Here is a 25074-nt window from a genome sequence, read left to right on the forward strand (position 1 = left end):
CAATGAGCAGTCATTTAAATCTACCAAACAGCGCGGTGGATTGATGACATTTTCATTAAGCATTCTCTTAGAAAGTGTTTGCTGAAAAACAACAAAGAAATCAGCCACAAATAAATGCATAAGAGGCCCCCAAAAAAGCCACATACGAGACATACGCTGCAACATTATATTAGTCAGGCTGGCATAATAAATGTGTCTAGTGACTGATGACAGTCGGGGCATTAATGAAGCACAAATGAATGGACACGGAAAAATGTAAAGATAAACTAGCATTAAAAACCTCAGAAACAAGCCTAGGAAAAACTCCTATTCTAGGAGCGAGAAAACATAAAATACCTTCAAATTCGCGTTATTCCACCTATAGTTTACGATCATGGATACAAAGGAGGGCGTTTATGAAATTTCGTGCACAGCAAATACGTTCCGCAAAAAAATAGCGACCAGGCATTTATTTTTTAAAAGGTTCCAGGAAAATGACAGCGATAATCAGATTAGTGTTCAGATTATATTTATGGAACCTTTTTGTTGCACACGTATCATTTTTGCACTGGTTTTAATAAATGTGCCCCAAATAGCAATGTAAAAAAAAAAAAAGGAAGGTGGAAACACATATAGGTAGCCTGATCAGCTGCAACGGAATTGGCTTTCAAGTCACGCTGGGAATGGCAGTTTTAGAGCAGTTTAAAAAAAAAACACCCGTTAGCATTTAAGCGCAACATCATTTGCAACGCTTTTTATATTTTTACACCGATCTAATGCGGTGTCCGATGAGATGTCCCTACTTTTCCTCCACTTGTTGGAATCTAGAAGCGGCCAGACAAGAGATGTCGCTAATGGGTACTTATGTAATATCTGGACTCCCGGTTTTCTTATGAGACCGTGTCCGCTTGCCACGCTTCGGGTACGGAGGCTCGCTGCGCTCGCCACACTATATAAAATCAACTCCATGCGTAGTTGGATAGTAGGGGTATGAAAAAATGGGGTGCATTTAACATGGGAGTCCAGATAATACATAAGTACCCGCTAATGTACTACATTAAAGGGTGCTGGGTGATAAAGTCTTGTGATTATTATAACGCAAGGTTCCGTAACAATGCGGACAACATCTTTCCGCTCCAGGCGCAACTCTTCACAGGAATTCCAGTTCAAGTACAGTATAACCAACCTGTACAACGGGTGACGCTCTACAGATTGCAAGCTCTTCGGGGAAGGTTTCTCATTTTGGTCACAGATCCTCAGTGCCGAGGATTTATATTTAAACTGCAATGAGGTTATTGCCCTCGTTTCAAAATCCATAGAACTGAATGTTTAGATAGATTAATCTACCTATTTATTGCATCTAGGTGTGTACCAAATATCACGTTTAGGTTACCAGGTGAGAGTGTAATTAGACACGAAGTGGGCGTCTCCAATCAGCGAGGCGGCTGTGGCAGGCTGTCCCGGAATAGCACATGGTGGCTATCAACGTCATAGCCCATTAAGGTGCACAGGAAACGTGTGATGCGTTAAATATGTGCTCAGCCGCAGAACATCGCATTGAACTGAACGTGGAATATGAGCAGCAGCAAAAAGCAGTCAGTAAAGTGTCCATCCCTGCACTACACCTCGATCCAGAGCTCCCTGTACCTCTTCATAAACCACAATGCCTGCTGGTGAGAAGTAGCACTGCAAACAAGGAGTTAATATATGGTCTCGCTGCATAGCTAGAGTTACGGTGAGCTCCTCAGCGGAGTCTCTATCACTGGACATGTAGAGGGACAGCGCCCAGGGTCCCAGGATAGCTCTTCTCTGTGTTCTCCAAGAATAAGAAGCACCCAGGCAACGCTTAGTTCCCTTCCGGACAGATATCACTTATCAGCCCTGGTAGAAAAAGGAAACCATTAACCACTTCCCACACAGGATGGTACTGTGACGGCAACAGTAAGGAAACAGGAGAAAAGGCATAAAATGTATAGACAATTATGGCACTTTAGGAGAACCCTCTCTCTTTATATAAGGACACACATAGAATACACAGAACAACACACGGGATTATATAAATAAGTCATATCTGTTATTCAACCCTTCAGTATCACAATGTGATGGACAATTGACATTTTTGACCAAAAATGATCTTTCAGAACTATAAAATGAAATGTGTGTGTAATTATATATATATATATATATATATATATATATATATATATACACATATACACACACACGTTTATGTGTGACAGAGTACATTGTACAAAGAATACTCGTCTATGATGTAACTACTGTCTAATTATAACAGACAAAATCACCACACTTACAGAAATAGAAATAATGAACAAACAATAACAATATAAATCATGTTTTTCGAGCTGCTAATGGAACCGATTTAATTCTCATAAGCAGCTGTGACTGCGCAATAAGCATTTACAGAACAGATAAATAGAATCCACCACTTGTGCGCATTACTGGGGCCATACTGTAAAATAGTACCGGCAAAGCACATTGTGCACCATTATACATGCATGTGCGCACAAGTGGAGTTTGTAGTTGTGTCCTGTGTCTGCCTTGCTTTCCTGTTGCCTCCCATGGTCCAAAAAACATACTGGTAAGTTCACCGGCTTCTCACTAACTGGTCCCAGAGTGTGTTGGTCTGAAAGTCTGAATCGATTGCAAGCTCTGCTGGCACAGGGAGAGAATAAACATTCACGAAGTGTTGTGTAATAAGCTGATGATATATTAACCATTTTTTTTAATACAGCGCTGACGTAGTGCAGTACACGGACATGAAAGAAGCAGGTTACGTAGAGAACACTTGATCTAATTATTCCTATGAAAACGGTTATAGGTTTATAATAGATACCAGGTTTTACTATAGTAAGGGGTTACAGGTAGCAACGGGAATTGGGGGAACACCCGGCAGTGCAGTAATGAGACACGCAGGGTTATAATAGATGAAATGTACATATCTCGCAAGCACATTCTCGTAGCGTTTACACGGTAATACATGTGCACTGTGGCCTGATGTTGTGCGTGTCTATAGCTATAACAGTGTGCGATGGTGTCTCACAAATCTCAATGCGATGGCACTTTCTGTGCAGCCAGTCTGCGATCCACTCGCCGTATATAATAGGTTACGCCAATCACGCAGGAGCAGGAACCTTAAACAAGAGAGAGAGAGAAAGAAGAAAAAAGTAAAACAGACATAAGGAGAGGCCAAGGGTCCCCGCAATGAGCGCAGAGGGGAGGACGAGGAATTCCCCTGGGCTTCAGCTGCCTCTCACTGCAAAATCTGGAGAGGGGGCCGGAGGGGTGTTGTCCCATGAATGAACTTTCACCTCCTGAACTCTATGGGTTTTTTTTTTTGCGACTTGAAAAAAAAAAGGGGGAATGGAGAAAATACAGGGAACAGAGGGGAAGAAGAGGGGAGGGGGGTGTCTGCTTTCTTCCAATGTCACTACCACCTCTCTTATGTTGCTCTATATGTCCAGACCCTGGAATTAGATCTGTAAGGGTACCCAGCCATAAAGTGTCACCTCTGACACACCCAGCATTGCATGTCACAAAACGTGGGTGATAAATATGCCAATAAAGGAAGAAATATACGAACGCGGGGAGAACAGGCCCAAAGGGACTCGCCTGGTGGTGCCAAGTTTACACCTGCTGCAGAACCTCTTGCAAAACAAGAGAGCGACCCATCACGCAGACCCCAAGAGGCAGGTGCGCTGCACAGTGAGGTTCTGCAGCAGCAAGGGCACTTAAGCACCATAAGGCTACCAAAGCTACCTGGGCCAGGGGGGGCAACAATTGACCCCTCAGTGCCAGCACCCCACCCTGTGCCCCCCACTGATGAGCACAGCCCATGTTCCCAGCCACACTCCTCCTCACCTCCTATTCTCCTGGCCAAATCCACCCTCCCACACCCCCTCCTCTCTGCTCCTATCCCCCCTTCTTCTACAGCCTGCTTCTCTATTTTGTGTGTGTGTGCCTGTTCCCTCTCCTCTGCTGCCCCTGCCTCTTGTTTACCCAGCAGGTGGATGTGACGTCAGGGACTCACCACCGCAAAAAACAACAACAGCTCCCTCCGCCGGGGACAGCAGCGTGGGCACCACTCGGAAAGTGGAAGCAGGAGAAGGGGGGGCGGCGGCGGGAGAGAAAATAGTGCCTGAAGAAGGGAGGCAGCAGCCGGGAGCGGTGGACAGGGGAGCACGCACACCAGCCCAGCGGGGGAGAGCAGCCGCCTGCGGAGAGAAGTGGTCCCTGCTGCGCCCCAGTCATCTGAGCGCCCGGGAGGAGGGAGCAGCCGCCGCCAGTGTGCGCGTCCTGCAGCCGGCAGCACAGCACAGAGCCCGGGGCGGAGGGATCTATTGTTATTTATTGTGTGTGCGGCCGCCGCACTCGCTGCCCGGGATCGCATGTGTTGCATTTGCAGCGCAGGGATAATAAATGCACCGGGAGAGCGCTGCCGCCGCTGCTGCTGCGGGTGAGTGTTGCACTTCCCAGCCCGGGACTCTGTTCCCTGCTCCCCTTTATCTTGTGTTATTTGCATTCAGTCACTTTTTGTCTTCAAACTTCTACTATTTTGCTATTTGCCCCCTACTTACCCCATCTGCCAGCCTCATTGCCCCTCTAAAGTACTTTTCTGGCTGCATTGTGACTTGTCTCCATGGCTACTGGGATGCTGGAGGCTGCTGCAACTAGTTTGCTCCACTTAACTGGGAGAAAGTTTAGTACATAGTGGGGGGCACTCTTCCCAATGTCCTGCACCAGCTGCTGGATGCTCTGCCACTGAGTGACTGGTGCACTCACTTCTGCCACTTTCACTTGCCCTGGTCATGCAGTAGGTTGCTGGTACATCTGTTACCCCCTGGTCCTAGAGAATTCTGCAAATTAAGTGGTAACATAGTATTATATAACCATGTGTAACTTCAGTAACTTTTCTATGGAAGTGCTCTGCCAGTAACTGCACATCTGTATGCTGGTCACTGAACTCCTAGGTAACTCTTACTGGGGTGTACTGCAGGCAGCTGCCCCTAAAGTACCCTAGTTCTGTTACCCCCCCTGCTTCTTTGGGCAAATTAAGTGATAACATAGTATTATATAACTATATGTAACTCAAGTAACATTGCAGTAGAAGTGCTCTGCCAGTAACTGCACATCTGTATGCTGGTCACTGAGCTCCTAGGTAACTCTTACTGGGGTATACTGCAGCCAGCTGCCCCTAAAGTACCCAGGTTCTGTTATCCCCCCCTGCAATTTGGAGTATTCTGCATATAAAGTAGTAGCTTAGTAGGACAGTATTATATATCTATAATATGGTAGTATCCCCCTCCTCTTCTTTATGCTGGTCCCTCCACTCCTAGGTACCTGTTACTGAGTATTGGCCATATAGATCCCAGTTCTGTTACCCCCACGTCCTTATGGTATCTGCCGATGAGGTGGTAACTTATTATGAACGTATGTATAACTCCAGTAACTTTGTTCTGGAAGTACACCCCCCTGTTTCTCCCCATCTATATGCTGGTCCCTGCAGTTTCAGGTGCCAGTTGCTGGATGTCCTGTAAGTACCCTATGTCTGCTACCCCCCTCTTAAAGTGGCAGCCTAGGTTTGCAGCATTACACAACGATGTGTAACACCAGCCACTTGGCTCTGTAAGTTTTTTGTACCAGTAACTAGCCATCTATATACTAGTACCTGTTGCTGGACCATTGTTGCAGCCATCTGCCCTACACACTGCAACACACTGACCCGCACTAAAACTTTCTGCTGGTGCATTGTACAACTCGAGAACAGCAGGTGCAGAGTGTCCATACAGTTTACAGTGTCACTGGATTATTCAGGATTTTCTAGCACTTGTGTTAGTGGAGTACACTGCCCTTACTGAAGTAGATCTGGGACCTGTCAGCTTCTGTCCCCTGGCTGGGTACTGTGACAGGTGATCAAGGAGGATGGGGAACCTCATTTTGCTTTCATGGTAAAATCTCCACACTTGTAGTTTCTTTACTTGGCTTGTGTTTCAGTCCCTGGCCATTTGCATTGAAGTTACAAAATGATGTGATGGACAGTCTCCTGTCCATCGCTAAGTGCTGGGGGGGGGGGTTAGTTGCATGTGTACTTTTTCTGGTGGATGCGTATCATTGTAATTACGAAGCTGGTCCCAAATGCCGGATAAAGTTTCAGGAATAGGTATTATCACCAAGATTTCCGGTGACACCAACTCTTCCCTGGTCAATAACACATGTTCTTGCAATTGTCCCATCATTCTTAAATCACTTGATACAATTTAGTGCAAAGATACCCTTAAGGTGCCCATACACCGTGCGTTTTGCGGGTGCTACGCAATGCGCGCTCCCGCGCACAGCCCATCGCCCAGTTCAAAAAAGAATGCGCTGCACATACTTTTTGAACTAGCTTCGGAACGCATCGCACGCAAATCGCATGCGGTCTAGTTCGAAACGCATGCAATTATTGTAACGTGTATGGTCACCTTTACGCCAAGTCACACAAATTGGGATCGTGGTGTTATCGACCCTTAACTAGGCTTCTAGACACTTTGACAGTCTAATTCCCGTTCCTTAACTCTGATGTTAATTAATGTTATTATGATATGACACTTATGTATAAACAAATAATATATTTGAATCCTGGAGAGTTGTGTGGTACGTCAATATATCCATGCATATGCTTTGATACATTGTATCCATTCATTCATTCATTTATCTATGCATGCTCAGGCGGGATCAGACAGGTTTTCTGAACACATTGCAGAATAAAAATGTACGAGGGGGGGGGGGGGGGGACAAGCAAATAAATTATTGCCTAAAATAAAATATATTTAAAAAAAAAATCCTGTGCAAAGTTTATTCCAAATGCCAGTGGAAGTTGACAGCCTTCCTTCCCTTGTAATTGCTGGTATAATAATTTCCAAGTCTTTTTCTGCAAATACCATCTGTAAGATGATTATAAATTATAAACGCTCAGGCTTTGAACCATCTGACACGATGATCCTTTTTTTTTAATTTTTTTTTGGATAATTTTTAATACGGATGCCCAAAACCAATTTCTCCCCCCAAAAATATCTCTCTGAAAGCAGAAAAATAAAATGAGCCAAATATGAAATAAAAAGAATTCTACTCATTGTTCAAATGATGTCAATGTTGTAGGGTTAATGTATGTCGTTTGCATGTATAGAATAGTTGTGCATTGCTTTTTTTTGTATAGATTTTTTTTTTTTTTTTTTAATTTATTTATAAAAAAAACTTAAGTTGTACCTGCAAACTTTATACAGGTAAATCCTGTATCCTGTTGTCTGGGTAAGTTTACATATAGTACTGTTTTATAGTTTGGGCAACGTCCGTTCTGTAAAATAAGGATGGTTTGGACTTTTACCTTTTCGGATGACATCTGGTCTGTCTTACTATACGTATACGCACAGCTGTGGAAGAAGACGTTATAGTTTTTATGTAACCAGTGATACTGTATTTTTTTTCTTCAGGTATTGGTTTTAAATGATGGAAGGGAAAATCTAATCAAACAATAAGATTTTGAAATCAAGTCACGTAGACCTCAACCAGGTGTGTATTTATAGCCTATATGTACTAATATATATGTATATATGTGTATGCATGTTTGTGTGTATATCCAATTTTTTTTTATTTATTTAAATGTAGCACCCAATATCTATTGCTTTTCTTTTTTTAAGTTTGAAGGGTTTTTTTTGGCAAACTCAGTTCCCTAAAAATGTGCGAGATGCCAAGTAAGTCACAAAGGAGAAGTATTGTGTGTTTAATATATTGCTGTTGAAGCATTCTCTTTTCTTTTTGTAGTCTCCGGATTAGTCATTGTCTGAGTGAGAGAGAGAGAGAAAAATCTCTTTTTGTTGGGGAGTGGTGGGGTAGGGGGGGTGTATAAGTAAACAGCCTTCAACAAGTGAACCTTGACAACCTAGATTAAGGAGTGCAGTGGAGATCAAACACAGCTTCTACAGAGCTGTTGTCAAGTACAGGCTGGCTGCCGGCTCTGGGTTAGCAAGCCTACAAGTTCACTTATGCACAAATGGACTATTACAAATGCTGGTCTTTGTTGTGAAACCAAAGGTGCAGAATTCTGAGCACAGATTCATAGATTTTATTACACATGGATTTTTTTGCTGTTCAGACAAAATGAATTAGAAAAATCAGAGCCCTCAAACAATTCAAAGTTTATAATTTTTCTATAAAAATGCAAATAAAATGAATTTGGTGTTCATCTCTTAGGACTACACTTGACAGTTTGCTTAACTTATCTTGCAAGGCACAAATTACAGGTATAGAACATGAGTTGAACAACTGTGTGGTCTTTGAGTATGATTGGAATCTACTTTATAACTCATGTATACTATATATAAAAAAAAAATCTAATTTTTTTTAGGAGGACTTTCTGCTTTTTTTATTCTCGTCTTTTTTTTACCTTGTGGTTTTGTTTTTGATACTTTTTAAATGCTGAAATTGTCGGTTTTGTAATTTTTAGATGTTTATTTTTTAAATATAGATCTTCAAATCTGTTTTAACTGCTCAGTAATTGTGTTTTTCTGGTTTTGTGAAACAATAAAAATATGTAAAAAAAATGCTCAATTGAGATTTGAATCTGTGTTCTTTTTTAATTTCATAAATCTGGATAAATGTATTTGGTGTTTCAAAAGCCCCATTAAAAAAAAAAAATTGCCAATATAATTCTGTATATTTTGTGCAATAATCTACATATATTAAGACAAAGTATTTATATATATATATATATATATATATATATATATATATTATGCTATTTGCAATTATAACGTTGAAATTCCAGGTGTCTTTGTCTGTCCATTCATATCAGGTATTTCATTATATTTTCTGGGCGTGATTGCACCACTCTATATACTTAAACTTTTATAGTTTTACTTAAATATGGTTGAAATATATTAGGGGCTGTCAGGCAGTGCCATAGATTTTGTTTATGGCATAAGCTACTTTAAGTACTTGTGCTGTAGAAACTCATTTAACCCCCGTCATGAAGAACGTTAAGTGTCGAGATGAGGGTTCTAAAAAGCCTGTCTTGCCCTTTGCTCTTCTGTAATAATCTTAAATTACTGAGATTTTACTGTACCTTCAAGGGATTGGTTTTCTAGGTCTTCAGAAGAGTGCACAGATTTAGTTATATTGGCTTTCTACCTCTATGTAGCACTTATGGATCATTTTGTTTTTATAAGCTGAACCCACCTTCTTGGTCTGATACAGAATTCTTTTTTGAGGGGGGGGGGGGGGGGTTTCTATGCAGTCCAAAATTTAGCAGTTTATTCGGCGTCCATGCTTGTAGTAATTAGAGATTAAAAATTAGACAGTGGGCTGAAATTTCAGTATATCGTAGTGATTAATGCACAATTCATTGGACACTGAATTAAAAGAAGAACATAAAGTCATTTATATTCTGCAGTTTTCCTGCACACAGTATTGCCAGGCAGTTCGGTGGCTGGCGTGTCAGGCGGAACGCAGACCGGTCGCGTTTCACTAGATGCTCTTTTCAGACGTACTTTACTTAAGCAGCTTTCCAAAAAAAAAAAAAAAAACTCCCGAGTTTTATACTTTATGTAAAAGAATCAAACAGATTTTATAGGTTTTTCTAGTGCTGTCCTGAATTTGAACGGTATACAGAAAAAAAATAAAATGAAGGATTTACCTCCAAATATGTTTTCATGTATTTATAGGCTTGGAAGTGTTTTGTGTTTCCCATCCGCAATTCTAACACCGGGATTCCATATTCCTCTAGTTCAGGGAGCGAAAAGTAATAAACAGATGGGAAAAGTGGATAATGTCGTAAAAGATGAATTTAACGCTGGCTTTTTCTTGCTGTATCTGTACCGTATATGGTTTACATTACAGGGCTCCCTCTTTTTATCACCTGTTAAAAATAAAGCCCCAAACTAGGTGACATTATAAAGACGGTGAAAGATAATGTCTTTCATAAGCTTTAATTTATAAGCCTATTCTGCAGTGAATACCCCTAATATTAAGTAAGGGTTTTTTAAAGAGGGAGCAATTTATTTACCTGTGGCAGGGTGTGCGCTTTACTATAGAACACAGCATTGTTTTTTGAACACTTTAATTATAACTCATAAGGGGCTGGATGCACTAAGCTTCAAAAATGGAGAGTGATAAACAGCCAACCAATCAGCTACTGCTTGACATTTTTCAAACAGTCGTTGACATGACAGGTAGGAGCTGATTGGTTGGCTGTTTATCACTTTCCATTTTATTAAACAGCCAACCAGTCAGCTCCTGCCTGCCTACCATGTCACAGACTGTGTTTGAAAAATGTCAGGCAGGAGCTGATTGGTTGTTTTTTTATCACTCCATGTTATCACTTTTGTAGCTTAGTACATCTGGCCCATGATCTTAAGCACTTCTTTATATGCCAAAACATTCGCGGGGTGGGCAGGATGGAGGCAGTCAGGTGGATGGCGCATGGAGACGCCCAACATTTCCTGGGCGTGCCCACAAAAATGGTGGATGTGCCCAGGAAACCGCTGGGCGTCCCTAAGCGAACACAGGCGGGCCAATGCCTGCTGGGGTGGGCGGCTGACGTCTCATGATGTCTGTGCCCACCCCGCTCTAGGAACAGGAAGATGGAAATATATGTCAGTCAAGACTGACTTGCGTTTGTGAACGGGAAATGGTTTCGCTCCCGTCCGAATGGTTTCGCTCCCTCCAAATGGAGGTTTATACTAATCCTCCATTCACAATGCGGCAGTTATGTTCGTGCGGGGGCGGGTATTTGCACGCCTGACGGGCAGCATTAGAGTACTCGCTAAGCAGCGAAATTAAGTTGCTTAGCGAGTCAAAGCGAATCAGGCCCAAAATATACTTTCACCCCGGTTCAAATCTTTTTTGTTTTTGGCTATTTGGATAGTATTACATCACTCCCCGTGTCCGGGAGCTTAATATTAGATTGTAAGCTCACTGGTGGAGAGACACAGGGCCTTGAGAATTCTCAGTGCTGCCAATGTTGTATAAAGAGGACACTATACAATAGTCATTGGTAAACCTTCTGTTGCTCTGAAGCTATATGTGTAAATCCACATTTAACACCTTTCCTGACTGACTTCATCTAACTTCAGTTATTGATCTGTTCTAGAACCAGCTCTTCACATCAGTTATCCCTGATTTTGATGCAACTGAGCTACAGTCAGAGGATAAACGTATCAGTAACTGTTCGCACTATGAGCCTGAACATACAACTGGGCTAAGACATGTTGCACTGTGGGTGGAGCTGATGTGACGTGCGTAGAGAGTTAGATTTGTGTGAGGTGTGTTCAAATCTATATTGCAGTGTAAAAATAAAGCAGCCAGTATTTACCCTGCACAGAAACAGTAAAAAAGTAACTCACCCAAATCTAATGTCCCGCACACACTGGGCGAGTTGAGCCTCTGTGCTGAGCAATACAGCGCTGCACCAATTTGTTTCAACTGAGTCAAATTGGCAACTCACATATCTGTTATGCCACTTTCACACTGTAAAACCAGCTTTGACCCGGTTTTTGAAACGTTTCTTAAAACGGGTCAGAGCCAGTAAAACCCCTTTCACATTGCATGTTGTAAATGGTATATTACTGGTTAATTACCGTTTTTGCACCTCTCACCCATTCCCTGGTACCTGGGCAGCGAGGGATCCAGGCAGCGGGGTCTCCCCCGCCCCCTCCCCTGGTACTTGCCAGCGTGGGAATCCAGGCAGTGGGGTCTCCCCCCTCCCCCCCCCCCCTCTCCCCTGGTACTTGCCAGCGCAGAGATCCAGGCAGTAGGGCCTGGAGCTACATCTCAAGAGATCATAGGTCATGCAATAAGACACCGGCCCAAAGCGCACAAGTCATTCGATCAAAAAATGGGATGCGGTCAATTTCCCGGCGGTCAAAATCTTGACGCCGAAATCCTAAAACTTTCTACCTCCCGACACCCATAGAGGGAGAATAAATTAGCATGGCGAGCGTAGCGAGGCAGGGCCCGCTGCGTGGAGGGTGCAGCGAGCCCAGAAGGGGGGCGATCCACGCCCCCCCCCCCTGTTGGGATTTCGGCTGTCGGGATTCCGGCATTGGGATTTTGACCGCCAGGATTCCATACCGAATCCCAAAGAATGGTTAAAGAAGAATAAATGTAATGTTTTGGAAAGGAAAAGTCGAAGTTCTGACTTTAGTCCAATCTAAATGTTGTGTAAGGACTTGAAGCAAGCAGTTTATGGGATGAAACCCATTTCAAGCTGTTTTGTATGAAGAAATAGGGTGAAATGTCCCAAAGCTTTTCTAGACTAGTCAAAAATTACTTTAATGTTTATATGCAGGGTCAAACCAGATTCTAGGGAGGTGGGGGATTCAAAAAAATTGGCACCAGCTAAAACCGCGTACATAAACAAACTTGCTGGAAATCCACGTGTATGTCAACTTTGCGGCCATTTTGGCACATGCCGATTTGACCCCAAAATTGAAACGGCATCTGCAAAAGATGCACAAAACAATGGGTGAAAACAGCAATGATTGAATACCCCCTTAGCGTTTAAAACCACTCCTACAATTAATATGTAACCCTCACCCTACACACTCAGGCTCCTCGGGGGCATGCATCTGAACTGAACCACCCATCTTGCATTTGAACATCACTGAACTACCGCTCACAGTGCAAGAGGCCGGTCACCCACTTCCTGTGTTGAGCAGTTTCAGCAACACTATATATGAACAATATAGGGTACCATTTACAGATGGGCATAAGGATAATTGCATTTTGGGGGTTATTCTGGTTGGTTCTTAAGCCTGCGAATGCCGGTATGTTCGCGCGGGCTGCGAATGGATGTTTAACATAAACATCTATTCGCAGGCTGTGGGTGTATAACCACATCATTCGATGGTCGCCAACCATCGAATGATGTGGGTATACACCCACAGCCTGCAATTATCCTTATGCCCATCTGTAAATGGTACCCTATATTGTTCTAATGTAGTGTTGCTGAAACTGATCAACACAATCCTTGTTGAAAAGTTCTAGCTAAAGATATAGCCTAAATGCGTACGTGCGTTTCAGTATTCAACAACTGAGGTGTGCGTACGGCTCCGATTTAGCCATTTATATCAAGAACACACACATTAGGGATCACACTAAACAAGGTTTGCAAGATGATAAAAACACATTCCCTGATTTTGGCCTCTCCACTACAATTGCTGTTTGGGCGAACGTGCATTAAATCAAGCATTTTCACCGATCAGCTGTCCCTCCTTTTCTTCCGCCACCATTCTATTTTATATTTAACCCTTTGGCTGCCGAGTGAATTTGACAAAATAGGTGTAAAAAAAATTGCCAAAGCAATTTTTTTTTTTATCATAATGACCTGTAATGTTTACCTTTTTTTTTTTTTATATATAGGAAATATAATATTCTTTTTTTACAGAACATTTTTTTTAATTTGAATTTATATAACAAATGTGAGAGAGAAGCTGCTATTTTTAGCAGATATTTTGAACATCCTTCTTAGAGATGTTGGCACTCAAAGGGTTAAATAATGACGCCGGACAATTTTTCTGCCACTTCTGTCTATTATAGTGTGATGGTCTTACGGTTATTGATTATGCATTCGGTACAGGAGCTGTATTAAGCCGCTATGGTATATATAGAGGGGTGATCCCTATTCTGATGTGGTTCCACAGCTGTACAGGAACACTGGGTTATGGGGCTGATTCAGAGGTGGATGCTATCAGTGTAACTGCTGTGTCTTTGTGCACAGTGACTGTGCTAATATATGAAAAAGTTGCAGGAGACTTCTTAAATAGACGTCTGCTGCTGGCTGCTATGGTCTGCTGCTGCGTCCAAGAACGAATCATCAGATCCTCCTTGTGTGAATGAAGGATGTCTGGTGAAATGACAATGCTGAAACCAGTAAATCTGCATCTAAGATCGACAGTGTCTAGGTTGTCAGTCAAAAGGTCAACCCATGGAAATGGTTGGCACTCCCCTGCTCCGGCAGACCAGATGTTAATAGATATTGATAGTGTGGCTTCTTGCTTGGCCTGGGGAACGAGGCGTAGCAGGAAGTGCTGTAGTGGCACACTGCGTGCCGCTATAATACGTCTCACCCCTGAGTATTCACGTGCAGTCTAATTTATACCAACTCTCCAAAATGTGCTATTGTAATGAGATAATGAATAAGACAATGTTATTAAAACAATTTGTTTTTTAATGTTCTAACTGATGGATATAGGGCGGTATTCAATTCCGGGTCACTACTGTCGTGCCGGCGCGACAGTCATGACCCCGTCCCGTTCTCGGCCTACTCGACTGCATCTTGGCAGGCGGGATTCAATGTTCCGCCTGCCGAATAGTGGGCGTGGCTGCGAGAAACAGCGGTGGATCGTCAAGATCCGACCGTGCGCTCGACTATTCACGTCCGTTATCGGCAAAACGAGCCCAACTGCTTTTGAAGTTTTGCTGCGATGCCTGTTCAATGCTGTTGGGAAAGGCAGCATTGAATAAGCGCCCGCTGCTATTTCCCCCGTCGGAAATAGCGGCGGGGGATTGAATACCCCCTTATTATTCAATTGTGGGCATTTTTAGTCTTTTTTTTACCCATGTCTCTTTCATTTTTGTGTTCAAAATATACATTTTTGAATTCCAAAGGCAGCATGTACACGTGGTCCCTTTTTTCTGCCCTGTGTGGCGGTTCAAATATACCCCAAAGTATCAAGCAATCAGTTTACAGGTTGTATTTGAAAAATGACAGCAGCAAGCTCATTGGTTGGTAGTTTATCTCTCTACATACTTTCATAAAACTCTCCCTGTGTTTATTGCTTAATTTTTTGTAGCATTTTGTACATGGAGAAGCAAAAAGCCCTCCTAGATATTAAAGGTTAACAAAAACAACATGGCCGAGTTAGTTGTGGTACTTTACTGCAGCTAATGGATTCCGTCAGGGCTATCGAGTTGGGTGCTGGACGGGGTCCCGACAGTCGGGATCCCGACAGTCGGGATCCCGACTGTCAAAACACCGACAGCCGGGATCCCGACGGCCGTCGGCTGTTTTCCCTCGTGGGTGTCCACGTCCCCCATAGAGGGAGAATAGAATATTCCCACCGTGCCCGCAGCGAGCCCGCAAGGGGCTTTGTTGCGCTCGCCATGCTGTCTGGGTCCGGCAAGTCGTAATCCCGACGTCGAGCTAAAGACTGTTGGGATCCCGACTGTCGGACCCCTGTACCACATCCTAACGAGTTAGCCTAGCGAAGCACAATCTGCACTAAGCGGATGCAGCAGGCCGTTTGGCACGGCAATGCATGGGTCGGACTTATCCTGGATACCCATGTGTTATCACCCAAAAACTGGTAATTTTTGTCACATAAAAGGGCTATATCCTGAGAGGGTGAGCTGCAGCCAAGGTTGATACATCCCCCCCCAGCTGTCCTGTTCAGTGTGGCTGCATGGCTTGCACACCCTTCCTTACACCCCTGGATATTTAGAATTTTAAGGCCCATACACACTGGGCGACTTTGATCTGAAAGCAGGTCAGTTTTGTCGTTTGTCGTTTGAGCTGCTTTCAGCTTAAAAGCGATCCAGTGTGTACGGGGCAGCGGTGAGCGGTGATGTGCGCTCCCGCATTCATCAACATCGGCCGCTGGTATTATATAGCGAATGGATGGACGGCTTTTACATAAAGGGCCTCTACACAGCCACGGGGGCCGTCTGAGGTCTATAAACAAACACCCACCAAGAACCATTAATAACTAAAGGCTGCTATACATCAAGAAATGAGGATATCTTCGTCAAAACCAATTGAAAATAATGCTATTCACAATTTTTAGTACATAATCTAAACGTGCATGGAATACAGTTTACCATTCATTAAAAAAAAAATCTTGTATTATTATTATTATTTTTTTTTTATTGCCTCTTCCTGTATTTTTTTATTTACTGATCTTTAACCTTTTGATCAATTTTTAACCTTTCCTGCACCACACTTAAACTTGACCCTAAGGGGGATATTCAATGTTGGGTCAAGACTGTCGGGCTGGCCTGACAGCCGTGACCTTGTCCCGTTCTCGGTCTGCTCGACCGAGGTTTGCAGGCGGGATTCAATGTCCCGCCTGCCGCGGGTCGAGAAGGGGGCCTGGCCGCGAGAAGCAGTCAAGAGCTCGTCAGTTCCTGGCCGTTCTCAGCAGAACGAGCCTGACTGCTTGCGCAGTCAGGCTCATTCTGCCGAGACCCCCTGTTCAATGCTGTAGAGAAAGACCGCATTGAATAGGTCAATCTCCCGCAGCCATTACTGATGGGGGGAGATGGCTGCGGGAGATGGAATACCCCCCTAAGAGAGATGACTGGCTGCATGAACAATCACTGCACGCTTTCATTGGCGTGAGTGGAAGTTGCCATTTTGTTTGCTCTGATTAAAAAGGAGTTTACTACTTTCCCTTTCACACAGAAAAGCAAATTACTACCCGGTAATTTGCCATTAAGAACGGGTCTTTTTTTCCTGTGCGAAAGAGTTAACCCGGGTTCTAAATCACGGGTCTCTGACCCCGGAATTGGGGTGGCCAATATCGGGATTGGCGGGATCCCGGGATTTGGCCTAAACAACGCCGGGATTTGAATCCCGGGATTGGATCTTCCAATCCCGGGATTTCGGGATTATATGCGCATGCGCATATCTTATGCACTCGCTCAGACGCTACCCAGGAGTTCCTGATCCCCTGACTGCAGTCTGGAGCGGGTATGGGCAGTCCGACCTGCGCAGCGTGACCTCTGACTATCCCGGGATTGAGCATTTTTCAATCCCGATTCCCGGGATTGAAAAAATGCCCCGGGATTGGCATCCCTACCCGGAATTTATCAGGATTGAGGATCCGGGATTTTCGACCTGGGTTGACCCTTTCACACAGAAGAAATACTGTTGTTAAAGTGCCCATACACGTTACAATTATTGTATACAGTATTGTATACGATATCGCATCTCGATTTTGTGCTAGACAAACTTTTTGTACTAGATCTCATCTCATCGCAAAACCGAGATGCAATATTGCATACAATACTGTATACAATAATTGTACCGTGTATGGGCACCTGTAGAAATTTTTTACCTGTTAATTTGCTTTTCTGTGTGAAGGGTGGTTAGGCTGGGAGCGGCAAAATGACCCGGCATTCAAATGGCGGGTAAAAGCTGGGATTTTCAGACCTTTCTTTCCGAAAGTGGTATAATACTGGAGTCTCAGCAACTATGGATGTATTCAACTGCGGATTGGTGGGCGACATGTCTGCGCGCTAGAGCTTCGGTCTAATTACTGCCATTTTCTTTGAGTGTACACAGCTTTTTTTTTTTCCCTCTCTTCTGCTGTTGCTAATTATTAAATTCAAATTATTTATCCCAGGGCTTTTTCTCAGTATTTCCTCTTTCTGCTTTTATTTTTTTAACTGGCGTTATTTATTCATTAATTAGTAAATCCAGCATATTAACACATCACTGGAGTAAACTCGTCACATTTCCTTAGGCAGCCGAGAAAACTCGCTGCAACTTTATGCGACTGGACAAGTCCTGCTATTTATTTGAGATAGGGGAAGCGGAGAATGCCAAAATATATTAGCGCAGATTAAAGGACAAGTGCGTTGGTAGTGGAATGTGTGAAATAGAATCAGCTGTGTTTTAATTGAGATGCGTACTACTCAAAATGCAGAAGTAAACATTATTTTCATCTTCTATGAGGGGAAAAATTGCACTGACAACAATCAAAATATAAGTGGCAATAAGGCCCTAGAGGGTATTTTTTTTTCTTTCTTCTGCATACAGTAAATTTCCAGCTATAATGCCAGGCAGCATTATATGTCTAGTTCAGGGTAAGAAACCTGATTTTTCCATCACTTGGTCAATTTCTTAAGATGTTTGTTTAGGTCTTGTTTGCAAATAACATAGTTAATTTTATGTAGTGTATTTTTTTTTTTTTAAAGGACGCAGCAAAAAGAAAAAAAAAATACAACTATGTCCGGTGCACACTATACGATATGCAGCACCGCCGATATAGTAACCATATCTTCAGTGCCCGAAATTGAATGATCTGCAGGTAAAACACTTAATGGTATCGTTCAATGACGTCACTGGGACTCCCGTGAACTTGCAGTCACTGACTATATAGTCCGATTTGGCTGAATGTACAGACGTTTGGGGTTTTGTTAACAAGCTGCGGGAGAGCGTATCATTAATGATATAGTGGGGACACACTGAACAATCTGCATGATGATATCATTAGCGTGCATATCATTGATAAAACTCGTATAGTGTATACCCACCTTTTCAATGTTATTTGAGGGCAGAGAGTGAGAATGTCCTAGTTAAAATAAAGAGCAGAGGGTTGTTTTCAAAGCCTCACTGCTCAATACGTCAGCGACCATGTGATTGTGGTTACTGTAGAAAATCGTCAGAAGTATTGATTAATAAAACAGTCTGAATAACACAAACCAAGCATAAACTGTAATGATCTAGCTGAGCCCTATAGCCTGGCACATATATTGTGTTTAAACATATTGCTTCTCCAATCTGTACCCAACAATGCAGCTAGACTTCCCTTTCTCTCAAGCTGTTCCACATCTGCCTTGGTTCTCTTGGCAGATCCCTTCACTGGCTTCCCTTCCCCTACTCTACAAGATCCTCACCAAAATGTACAAGTCCATCTCCAAACCCACTTTTCTTTACATCTCCAGCCTACTCTCCATACACACTTCCTCCTGCCCTCTTTGTTCAGCCAATGACCGCTGCCTTTCCTACCCTGTGGTTAGCAGATCTCCCTCCAGAATCCCATGCTGCCCTACACCAGCGGCGACTCCTACCTCCAAGCATGGAGAGGAGACCACAGGACACTGCCAACCGGTTCCTGGTACCTGCGCAATAGATGTGGCATTATTAATAATAATCATTTTTCAAACACGCCCTTAAAATGATAAAAGCTAATTGGTCGGTACTTTCTCACGCTCTCCAAGCTTCGACAAACCTCCCCTCTTTGTTGTTAAACTCTCAATTTGACTGTTGCATTCATTAGTCACAAATAAACCCATGATATCATTTATGTAACCCATTTGGAACTAAATTGCTTTTTGTTATTTTTCGGAAAGTGTTATAGCTAAAACCATCACAATTTATAAACCAAGTTTATGAGAGGAAGACTTCCTTTAATGTGCAGGTATTTTCTTTAGATTAAGCCTTGCAATATAAGGATTGTTGATGCAGGGTCATTAAAAATTTTAAGCATACTATCAATTTCTGTTCTTGCAGAGTCTTGCACTTTACAGATTTTATTTTTTATTTTTTTATTTTATTTTTTTCTCTCTTCTTTCTTCAGCCGAGGGTTCTGCGACCATAATTTCAAGTACATTACGCCTAATGTCCTGAATAGTGATGTTAAACTTCACGCACCCATGTTTGATGTTCTCTCTGACAGGAAAAGCAGCAAGCGGAACAGAGAAACTGATACGCCGTTGATACATCCCGCCGCCCTCTCGATCCGGCCGTATTCCATGCTTTAAAAGAAGCTACTCAGTCTTTTTTCTTTTTAGCCTTGGGCAGTAAAATTGAAAGTGCGACTTGGTATATGAACACGGCGGAAAAAAAACATTTATATATTTCCACTTGAAGCTTACATTTAAAAGGGGTATGCTATTGTAACTTGTCTTATCGATAATAGTGGTTTAATTCTGGCTTCTCTGCTTGGGCCAACATCGTACAAGTAGGATGACAGAAGTTTAGCTTGGACCTTTTGGTCACGTACAGGTGGGCAACACTAAAGTAGTCTTCATTTGTAATTTTTTTTTTTGAAGATCTTGCGCAATACCAGTTGGAATGATCGATGTGCAGCTTAATTGTACATTATTTTCTAGACCGCTGTAATGTTGGTAGATATAGTTCTGTTGGGTTTGTTGGAAATGGGGCTGAGAAATCTTTTTGCAGTTGACCACACGTTGTTTGGAAATTTTAGTCCTCTACGTTTAAAAAAAGTCAGCATCTAGATAAAAGAGAGATTTTAAAGCAGGTTGGTTGGGCCCATTGTTTTTAGATCTGGGTATATATAATATAAAGTAATATATGGATCCTGGGAACTTTAAATCACTGGTCTGCACCAGGCAATAAAATGTGATTGCAGGTGTATACATACTCCTTAAATTGGTTTTATCTCCCCCTTTATATAAAATAATAAAAATATCGGTACTTGTTTCCTAGCACGGCCACAATCGCATTGATCTTGTGCCCTTAATAGTGGTATGCGATGGCCCCCGACGCGATGGACCCGATTTCCCATTGAAATGCATTGAAAAGTTAAAAAATCGCGTCGGTCGCGACGCATGCGGCTAAATAAGCATTAAATGGTCACCGACGCGATGCCCCCGATTTCCCATAGGGAACAATGTTAAATGGCTCAATTTACCCAAATCAACAGGGAACAATGTTAAATGGTCCAGAAACCCCCCAAAACACCCCTGAACAGTGAAATGGCCCCCCAAAATTAGTTAACGCCACCCCACGATCAACGTGAACCCAAAGCGTGGCGAGCGCAGCGGTACGCGTCCTCCGACCTTTTCATACCCCCACTATCCACGTCGGTGTGGAGTTGAGAATAGAATAGTGTGGCGAGCCACCGAGCCCGAAGCGTGGCGAGCGGACGCGGATACCTTCACAGGTAAACGCGTCCCCTCGCGGGCTTCACAGGTGTCCGCGTCGCCACGGACACCTGTGAAGCCCGCGAGGGGACGCGTATAACTGTGAAGGTATCCGCGTCCCCTCGCGGGGCTCGCTGCGCTCGCCACGCTTCGGGCTATTCTATTCTCAACTCCACGCCGACGTGGATAGTGGGGGTATGAAAAGGTCGGAGGACGCGTACCGCCGCCCCTCGCGGGCTCGCTGCACTCGCCACGCTTCGGGTTCACGTTGATCGTGGGGTGGTGTTAACTAATTTTGGGGGGCCATTTCACTGTTCTGGGGTGTTTAGGGGGGTTTCTGGACCATTTAACATTGTTCCCTGTTCATTTGGGTAAATTGAGGCATTTAACATTGTTCCCTATGGGAAATTGGGGGCATCGCGTCGGGACCATCGCATGCGATTTTTTAGCACGCATGCGATGCGACCGATTTGATTTTTTTACCTGCGATGCCCCCGATTAGAATCGGTGTGGCCGTGCTAGGAAACAAGTACCAAAATATCCATTTCCCTCTCAGAAGACCACCAATTGTATCCATCAAGTTGTGCAAACTTCTGTGAATAAATGTAGTAAACTGTTCCGGTGGGATTTTGGCTATAGACGTTTTTGGGTTTGGTCGATTTTGATTATACTAGAAATAGCTTGTGTAAATTCTGGGTTGGTATTTCTGATGACTTCAGTACCTCAGGCGTTTATCAGTCACTACTGTACACATGTACCGTTATGCACTAGATTGTACACCTTCTATTCAAAATTTGGCTGCCTGCAGAGTCTTATTTTTTTTTATTTTTGGATACCATATTCACAGTGTCATGCATCAGCAGCAGAAGATGTATACACATGGTTCAATATGTACTATGTTTTCTACCAATATGGACTATATAGTCCATATCAGTAGTATCATATCACACAATGGGGTAAATTCAATGAGTGTCGAAACTGCCGTCTTGCCGAAAAGACGGCAGTTTTTGACATGAATAGATCGGAAGGGGTTCCAATCTATTCAATGATAGCTTTTTTTCCCCGGCATGTCGAAATATTTTGACATGCTGAAAAGCAGGTGGATTGACGGAATAGCCGCTAATCCATCTGCTTTCGAAGGAAAAACAGCGTTTCCGCCACACTCATCCGATCCGAGCACCGGTCGGGTGAGAGTCAATCAGTGGCAAAATCCAACATCCGGATTTGGCTGCTAGATTGAATAATGGATGCCAGCAAAAGAATGTCGGAATGGATCCGGCATCAATTGAATATATACCAGTGTGTTTGCCCCTTTATACATATCTGCATAGATATTACATAGGTAGTGTCAAACTGGAGGCGTAAGGGCCTCTGGGGGTAAGTAAAGGTAGAGTTAGAATGTGAAGGAGGGATTGCTCCTGCCCCCCCTGTGGGCTAGTCCGACCCGGTATGTAGGTTCTACCGTATTTTTGTTATGTTGCAATAGATCTGTCTGTGTTCACCGAGAGAAAGTGAATTTTGAGATTGGCGCAGAAACCTGCAGAGCTTACACACTTTATCGAAACTGATAACTGGAGCACCTGGGATCCATACCTCCAGTGAAATCAGCAGATCATTAAACACTAGTGATCAATAGTAAGCATTTTATTTAATAGTTAGGAAGCATTTTAGAAGACCATGGCTGAGCAAAATAATCTTTTAGCCTTTTCAATGGGAAAGGGAACTTTGGGCCTTATTTTGGTTCACTCTTTCTGACAAAATCCTTCTTAGATGGACAAAACCATGTGCACTGCAGGGGGGCAGATGTAAAATGTGCAGAGAGAATTAGATTTGGGTGAGTTATTTTGTTTCTATGAAGGGAAAATACTGGCTGCTTTATTTTTACACTGCAATATAGATCTCACTTTGAAGTAAAACCCCACCCAAATCTAATTATATCTGCACAAGTTACATCTGCCCCACCTGCAGTGCACATGGTTTTGCCCATCTAAGAAGGATTTTGTTAGAAAGAGTGAACTAAAATAAGGCCCAATGTACTTTAGAGTAGCCCTGTTCTTGGCAGTATATGTGCAGTTTCCTTTATGCACTAAAAGTCAATAAAATAAAAACATTTGCAACAGTCTAAAAGAGTTTCTCATACCGAACAAAAACATAACTTTAGCTATTCCTATAATGTCAAGGATATTTTAGCGGAATACTTATTTCCTCTCCTAAGAGCACTTGTCAACGCGTTTCGCCTGTTGCATATGAGAGCATAAAGCATTCTTTTTAAATTGTGTGCGTAGTTGTATTATTGCTTTATTTTATTGACCCTTCAACTAAGAGAATGGAGGGGGCTGATGCAGTCCTCTGTTTCCTATTTGCTTGTTTCATTGTAACCCTACAGACAAATGCGTATTTTGAAAGAGCGACTGTTGCGTTAATACGGTGGTACAGGAGCTGGTTGTAGGCTGCAGGAGAAGGGGATGGGGAGAAGTGGAGAGAGAACCCACCGGTACAAGTATGTACCTGACTCGTTGGGATTTTAAGCCTGTAACATGGCAATAAGGTGCTGATTGGTACTTTATCTCCATAGTATCACTCCCCAGGTCTTAGTACGTATGCCCATCAGGGACCTACAGATGGAGCAGCTCTCATTAGATCTGCTCTTGGCGATTCTTTCGCCATCCGCCAGAAGGGGGCACACACACGAAACACTCGCGCACCCTGTTCTGACTGAGCTCCCCGCTGGTCCCCCAAAGCTCTTCCCCCCCCCCCCAACCCTGCCCGTTTCCCTGATGCAGAGACGGGCGGGGTTTTCGCTTCCCGCCACCAACCGAAAGGGGACGTGTGTGTGTGTGTGACACGCTCGCGCGTCCCAGTCAGATGCAGCGCTTCTGAAAGACGCTACAACGGTATTCCCGAAACTCATGCGAAGTTCTATTGGAGTCAGTTTTAGGAAAATAAGCATTGCACCTAGGATTTATCTGCTTAAGAAATCCACTAATATGTGCTGCACATCTTTTGGGATCTTGATAGTGTCTGCATAACATTTGCAGTGTTCAGATAGCGTTAATCTCATCCAGAGTCACATATAGAAAAGTATAATTCCTTAGCCAAAAATCTGCACTTTTTGCCAGATCGGACTTTATTACATTTGCCCCTGTAGGTGTGTGATATATTGTATATCCCATTGGCCCAAAGAAGTAAATTATTTATTACATTAAAGTATGATTACATTTTATAAATTTATTTTAAAAGTTCTGTATAATTTTGATCATGGTATTTTGTTTTTTTTCAAAGAGCCGCTAATCCTTAACCTCAAGGCGGTGAATCTAAAGAAGCTCTTTATAGCTCTTAACCAGTAAAAGCCCATTCAAAATGACCGCTTCTGCAATGTACTTTCACTTTGAGCTGTGACAATTTTTAGCCCACAAACTCTCCTCCCCTCCCTCAGTCCCTATCTGCTCCGACCTCTAATCTGTCTTCACAGCTCCCTCTCTCCATATCCAGCAAGTTTTAAACAGACCAGTGTCCCTGCAAAAATTGCTTTCACTTTATGTGTTATTTTATCACACACAGCAGTAATTTGGTCCGTCGCGCATCCTCTAGTGTCACTGGCTGTATCAGAATCCACTTTATTGGCCAGGTATACTTGCGTATACTAGGAATGTTGTTTTCGGGTTTGTTGTGCAACAGCCAAGAGGGAAAAAAGTAAACAATATAAATAGGTGGAGGAACAACACGTACAATCATACAGAAAGATATTCACATACACTCATACAGAAAGATATTCCATGGGGACATAGTGTTAAATTTTGTGTGCGACTAGAAGGTGAGATGTTCAGGAGTTCATGTGTCAGCAGGTGAACCGCTTGAGGGCATAAACTTTTTAGGCTTCTGGTGGGAATGGCCCTGTAGCGTCTGTCTGATGGCAGCAGACTAAACAAGCCATGGCCAGGACGTAGTTGGTCCTTGACTATCTTCGTTGCCCGCTTTTTTTGCTCTGGACAGGTACTGCTCCTGGGCAGAGGTAAGTCCTCCCCGATGATCTTCTCAGCAGTTCTGAATACCTTTTTGGAGTCTGCATTTTTCTCTCTAGCTGGCGGAGCTGTACCAGACCAGTATTGAGGAGCACAATACAGACTCCAAAATCACAGAGTAGAAGAGGAGCAGAAGCTTCTGTGGTATGTTGAACTTCTCTCAGTAGCCTAAGGAAGAACAGCCTCTGCTGCACTTTTCCAACAATAGTATCAGCGTTGGGCCCCATTTAAGGTTCCAGGAGATTGTGGTCCCCAGGAACTTGAAGGAGTCCACTAGCGACACCACACGGTCATTAATTGTTAGCAGAGACCAACAGACTTCTTCCTAAAGTCCACTACCATCTCAACGGTTTTGTGTGGGTTGAGCTCTAGATGGTTGCTGCTGTACAGCTGGGCCAAACGT

The 25074-nt window shown here is 43.2% G+C and overlaps 1 protein-coding gene and 1 long non-coding RNA gene across 9 annotated transcripts in view; one reads left to right on the forward strand and one right to left on the reverse strand.

Moving 5' to 3' along the window:
• Window positions 1-570: 570 nt before the first annotated feature.
• Window positions 571-4321, reverse strand: LOC146025868 (uncharacterized). The gene is made up of 3 exons (XR_014454309.1): window positions 4031-4321; window positions 3044-3134; window positions 571-2652 (listed from the first exon to the last, which is right to left on the reverse strand). It is a non-coding gene; the product is annotated as an uncharacterized LOC146025868 (long non-coding RNA).
• FOXP1 (forkhead box P1) overlaps window positions 3954-25074 on the forward strand; it is a 552073-nt gene continuing 530952 nt past the window's right edge. For 2 of the 8 annotated variants that reach the window (XM_083155980.1, XM_083155981.1), the window contains exons 1-2: window positions 3956-4456; window positions 7470-7548. The gene's annotated coding sequence lies outside the window, so the exon portion shown is untranslated. Of the gene's footprint in view, window positions 4457-7469; window positions 7549-25074 lie in introns of all 8 variants that reach the window. The other 6 variants (XM_083155983.1, XM_083155982.1, XM_083155991.1 and 3 more) reach the window with 5 other exon arrangements.

The sequence above is a fragment of the Crinia signifera genome, chromosome 8 (assembly GCF_055691185.1).
Source record: "Crinia signifera chromosome 8, ASM5569118v1, whole genome shotgun sequence".
Lineage (NCBI taxonomy): Eukaryota > Metazoa > Chordata > Amphibia > Anura > Myobatrachidae > Crinia > Crinia signifera.